The sequence below is a fragment of the Oryzias latipes genome, chromosome 12 (genome assembly GCF_053564925.1).
Source record: "Oryzias latipes strain Hd-rR chromosome 12, Olatipes_Hd-rR_3.1".
NCBI classification, from domain to species: domain Eukaryota; kingdom Metazoa; phylum Chordata; class Actinopteri; order Beloniformes; family Adrianichthyidae; genus Oryzias; species Oryzias latipes.
The window spans coordinates 20,205,125-20,211,124 of NC_136248.1; the positions used below are offsets into that span (position 1 = coordinate 20,205,125).

Below are 6,000 nucleotides of genomic sequence, written 5' to 3' on the forward strand. Positions count from 1 at the left end.
CCGCGTCTTTTCATCATGCAAACTTGCCGTGAGAAGGTTTTAGTAAGAATACAGTAGCTAAGCATCAGCTCTCACCTCATTAATGTCATTCCAACCAGTTACAGGATCCAGTGCCAGATTTTTGGTCTACTTTCACATACTGTGTGCCCTCCCACTGACTTGGGATAATTAACACTTCATAATTCTACCAAAAAAAAAATGAAAAACAGGATGATCATACATCCTGCAGACTTTGTTAACTGCTCCTTTTCATGATGCTAAACACATGGATATAAAAACACATTCATCCAAACTTTTTTTCTTTAAATGTCATTGTTGTTATCATATTATGTTCCTGGTTTTTGTCCTTGTTTTGGTTTTGGTCTTTTCTCTGTGTGAGCTCCATCAACTCTTAAGATCTAATGGCAGACGTTTCCCAGTGGACAAATCGATGAAGTGCTGTGGCCTGGAGCCAAGGGGAAAGTCGCCCCCTGCTAAGACTGCTCTCTGGCCCACTGAGCACACCACAACCACACAGGATGCATTACTCAATCTGTTGCTAGCACACATACTCAGGTCCCACACTGGGCAACAGAAGGGCTGTAGCTTGGGCGAAATTGTAGCTGCTTTAACTCTTGTCCAAATGGCTGGTACAGAGTGGCTCATGTTTCACCCTTGCTCCAGGGTCCACAGATGACATGCTGCTACATTATGTTAGCCTGTGTTTTATTTGGCTCAGTTTGGTATACTGCAGTGGAATGGGAAGTGGAGGGGGACAACTGATGGCCCGGCAGAAGGACCACTCCAACACAAACAGTAGAAGGCTGTTACTAGTAAGCTTTCCTTCAGCCAAAATGTCAAGTTTCATGCAGTATAAGACTCAAATAGAGCAATTTAACCAATATGCTTTATTTGTTTTGAGCATATTGAATATTGTATTAGATTAAACAACAACAGGTTCTCTTTCTGTAATCATCTATGGTGTAACTTGTCAGCATGTGAAGCAGTGTTTTAGAAAAGGCGTCACAAATGTTGCCTGGTGTTGGATGGCAGCGTGTCACATTGGGCTGATGGATGGCTCAGATTGCCATGACAAGGATGCCCCAGCTTCCAATTGATGCCTACCAGCATGGTCATTGCTTACACAGGCGCTGACACCGAACAGTGTGGGATTGCCTGCTCTGGCGACAGAGTCGAAGAGATTCCCTGACAAAGCTGTGATGTACAGAAATGCTCTCCTGCTGACACACAAAAAACATGAAAAGCAGGGGGTTGGGTTGACCTGACAAATTACTTACATCCAAGGCACTTTAGAGTCTTTGCAGCAGAGAAACTCAAAGCCCTGCAGGGGGTGGCTGGCTAAGTAGAAAATTGGTACAATGAGTTGGGAGGACAAGTTGAGCCATTAGTTTCTTTTTGCAGGAAGATTTGAAAGCAGAAGACCCACACATGCTCTTGTTAAAGATGCTATCATCCAACTTTTTTCTGCAACCTGTCCTCATGCAGTCAATGTGGCAAATATAATGAGAGCAGTGGACATCTCCCTGTCTTTGTGTAGAGCAGTGAAGGCTGGTGTTTCAGACTGCAGGGAAAGGATTAGAGGTCTGGAATGCAAGACACTCCTTGACCCCACTGCGACCTTTGAGGCTAAATCCCTTGCCCATATCTGTCCCTCATGGGTCATGATCCAATTGGTCGCCCCTTCAGAATGCCGGCCTCTCATGTTGTCACTCAGTCTGCTTGAAACATCTCTATTCACTGACAGCGAGGCCTAAAAACAAGCCCGCCATGGTAACAGCTGGAGTCTATCTGTAGCAGGCACGTGCACACATAGGGCCCTAGGGGTGCTTGAGCACCTGCCCTCTTTGCCTTGTAATAAAAAGTGCCCTAGTGCCCTCTGTTTTTTTATATTCCTGTTAGTGAAACAAAAAAAAAGTTGCTACAAAATCCCTACAATATTCTTCTATCGTACCAATTTTCTAGTATTATGGTGTTTCTGAGCTGCTGCTTCTGTCTTAGTGGCTCCACTTGGATAACAGATAGAGAGAGAGTGAGGGACAGCAACAGGAACTGCTGCCCCACGGAGAACTGAAGAGACGTGACAGGGAAGCTCCTCGAACCTGTTAGTTCTGATCTAACTAGTTTCTGTCCACTGATTCAACGGGCTTAAATATGGTTCATATTTCAGAAAAAAACGCTCTATATTAGTCATGGTGTCTGTTTTTTTCTGCAATGTGGCTGAGCACAACACAGATTTCAGCAGATCGTGAGGGGACTGGAAAAAGGGTACTGAGTAGCCTACAAAATAAAACACCAGGAGAAGTTTCAAAATAAAAGAACCATATTTATGGAGAGTTCATAGATTTCTCACAATAGAGAGAAATCCTAGCCTATTATATACTACACTAACAAAAAAGCTGTTAGAAAAGTTGAAGCATGGTCTCACATGAAATGTTAGTAGAATCCTTTCTTACTCTTACTATTATATATATATATATATATATATATATATATATATATATATATATATATATATATATATATATATATATATATATATATGTTATTGATATTTTTTGTTGTTCAATCTCCTGGAAAAGTAAAGAAGAAAGTTGCTACCCTACTTGTGTTCCTCTTTGCTTTAAATGAATTTGCACTCACCGGTAGTAGGGAGTGTCAGTCAGTGTAAGACATTCAGTATGTATAATATTTGTCAATAACAAAAACACAGACCTTACTACAGATCTGAAGCTAATTGATGTGTTTTATTCAATGAAGTTTGTGAATCCTCAATTGGGGTGCAACTGTTAGGAACTGGGGGCATAGAACCCAAAATGCATGAAATTGGGCTTGGAGGCAGAAATATAAACCTTTATTGGATAAACCTTGACAGGACAAAAACCCGTGGAGAAACAAAAAAAGAGATAAAGCAGATGACCTAACAATGAAGAACTGAAAACCAGACTTCTATACACAGAGAACAATTAACAAAAATGAACACAGTTGTGGTTAATTAACATGAACCTGGAGTAACTGATCTATTAGTACTTTATTTGAAAAATATACTTAATTTTATATTGTTTAAAGGCCGAAAAAACTGTGCGCTTTTGTTGCCCTTTACCGACTTGGAGCCCTTGCCCCTCCAAAATCCTGGGCTGGACCCTGATCTGTAGACAAGGCCATCAGAGTATAAGAGCAGCATTTCTAAGTACAATTACAGGTATTTGTTATGGCAAGCCTACTTGAAGGGGCAAAAATTATATGTATCACTCTTGTTCTGCCCTTCAAACGCCCATGTACACTTAAAACATAAATGAAGTATTTTCTTTTTTTCTATATTTTGGAGGTCTGTACAGCTCGCATTTGCATGTGTGTTGGCTAAGACTGACATTAACAGGGGAATGAATACATCAGAATGGCGGGTGAGTGGCAGTGACACTCAGCAGCACGTAAAGAGCTGCGTGGCAAACAGTCAGAGAAGCTCTCATCCTCTTTCACTTGGGTCCCACCTGACATGGCTGACTGGGAAGATGAGAGACAGATGGGTGGCTGGTTTGCTGTTACCCTTGAATAAAATATCCCACCTCTGATTAATTTATATTTTATCTGCAGGGAGCAGAGCATCACTGTTTTTGGATGGTTGTCAAATGTATAGTAACTCCATTATTAAGTAAAGAATAAGGAATAAATATTGTTAGAATATTAAAAACCAAAAATATTACAAACTTTAGGAGCTAAGTTGTGGATTTTCCAGGCAAGTAAAACTTAGAAGAAGAAAAATATTTTTTCCTTCTAAGAATGCAAAAAAAAAAAGATATTTGTGAAAAAATAATTCACAAATTGCTGTTTTTATTGCCATTGTCATATTCACTGCACTAGCATCCAATAACTTCCATTCACAACATATATAATTCTTCCAAATAATGTTTTACATTATAAATGCAACCCTTTAGGAAATCTTTTGGAACTCAATTCCAAAACAAATTTATTGATTAAAACATACTTGTTGCCTTCTAAATACCTTACGGTTCAATAATTTTAACTTTATCGTTATTATTTAACAAATATAGACTGTTATACAAACATGAACACCAACAAATCAGAAGGTTTTTGACCAAGGGCCTGGCTAATAATGATTAGGCAAGAAAATCAGACCTTATAAAAACTTTGTTCTGCTTTATGCTTCACATACATGTGTAATTAGAACCACTTAGTTCAATTTGTAGTTTTGTCTTGCTGATGTGTTTTTTATGTGATGTTTAAAGTAAAAGCCCACATACGGTTTAGTTGGGATGAAACATTTATATTTATAGCATTTATAAAAACCCCATTAAGCGTAATGTCATGTAAGATTGCATGAATCCCCCTAATGTTTGGTTGTTTAAAGCTAAATGTACATATGATTCATGTAAAATGTGTGTAAAAAGAGGAGTAGATAATGGAGGACAGTGGGGGTGGTCAATGGCTACAATAAATCATGTTTGGAAGTTTTGGGGTATTAAGCTGCAAATGTGGTGAATTCTGGTCAATTCCCAATCGTACCTATGATTAAGGTTATGACTTGATGTATAACAGGACTTCAAATGAAGACATGTACGCTTTAAAGGAAAGCGTACATGTCTTTTGAAAGTTGATGCGTCAAATGATTCAACAACACAGAAAGCTGCAATTTGACTTTTCCTTTAGCAATGTGTCAACTTAGCTTTAAGAGACACGTGATTGGGTTTTCTCAAACTACTTTCACATACATTTATCTGACAGGGACAAAGAAGCAGCTGTGAAGAGCCTGGAAAGTCGCCCGGTGCTTCGCCCCTCACCTGTGTCCCCTCTGCCCGTTAGGGCCATCAAGGTGCGTCAGCCGTCTACTTTGGCACCTTTTCACCTGTGGCACTGCACAGTTTCTCACTGGTTTACATGCCTTTACCCTCACCCACCCATTTCACCTCTCATACCTTAAGGCCTCTGTCACTCACCTGTCATTTTTTTCATCAACTCCTTGTTTCCAACTGTTTTTCCTCAACAGTCTCTGTGAAGGTGGGAAGGGAATCATTGGAGCGTAAATGGTGACCATTATATCCTGATCGACCCAGCTGCTGAGGATGATGCATCCCAGAGTTGATGACTGACAGCCCCCTTACTCTAAAGCCGGTGTACCCTTTTGGAAACGCTCAAAATCTACAAGTTTATTATTTAACACATTGTAAAAAAAACACGTTTTTAAAAGACTGTACATTACACGACACAATGTTTGAGTAAATTATAAATGTAAACACCAGAATGTAAAGTTTAAAATTTCTGTTTCTTACACATTTTTCCAGAATTAACAAGTGTTAATGTTAAAGTTACTTAATGAGGGAACCCCTTAAAAAGGGCCTAGCCCTAGATCCTCCAATACTTCTTAATATTAAGGTGTATGTCTATTTCATAATGTTATGTCTAATAAAAAAGAACATGAATCATGTTTAAGCTGTAAGATTTTGACATTTTTCACACGTGAAAACGTAAATCTATAAGACATTATTTCATCTGCTTATTTTATTGTTTTGATATGAATACAGCTACCCATTTTTACTTCATTTCAGCTTAAAACGTACTGCTTCAAGAGTGTCATACAACCTCTATAGGTGCACGCATGTACAGTTTGATAACTTGCTGCCCTGCAATGATCCAAAGAGGGAAAAAATAACCCAAAATAAAGGAGAGGACCTTTGAATCCTTGATTGGTTGACATGATGCATCTTCTTTACCAAAGTTCAGATTTCTAGCTCTCAGCGTGCTGCCATACCCAAATTGCGAACCTGCCAGACTGAGGTGCCACGCCTTACGCCCATATTGCTCCACTGGACCTTTGACTATGCCCATACATTGACTTAACATTAAAACTGGGCGCCCTTGATGCACTAATCTTTAGAATGCAAAGGTGTAAATACTTTTCATTAAAAAAATTAAAAAGTATTTAGTTGCCTATTTTTTCTGTCAAAGTGGCACAAAAATAACATGCATTTATTTACCTCTTTTTAT

General features: G+C 39.0%; 1 long non-coding RNA gene across 6 annotated transcripts in view; it reads left to right on the forward strand.

The window, feature by feature from the left end:
• The window catches only part of LOC110016063 (uncharacterized), a 67,483-nt gene extending 61,784 nt beyond the window's left edge, over positions 1-5,699 (forward strand). For all 6 annotated transcript variants that reach the window (XR_013659552.1, XR_013659556.1, XR_013659553.1 and 3 more), the window contains 2 exons: positions 4,741-4,828; positions 5,003-5,699. This is a non-coding gene — a long non-coding RNA (uncharacterized LOC110016063). The remainder of the gene's footprint in view (positions 1-4,740; positions 4,829-5,002) is intronic.
• Positions 5,700-6,000: the final 301 nt, after the last annotated feature.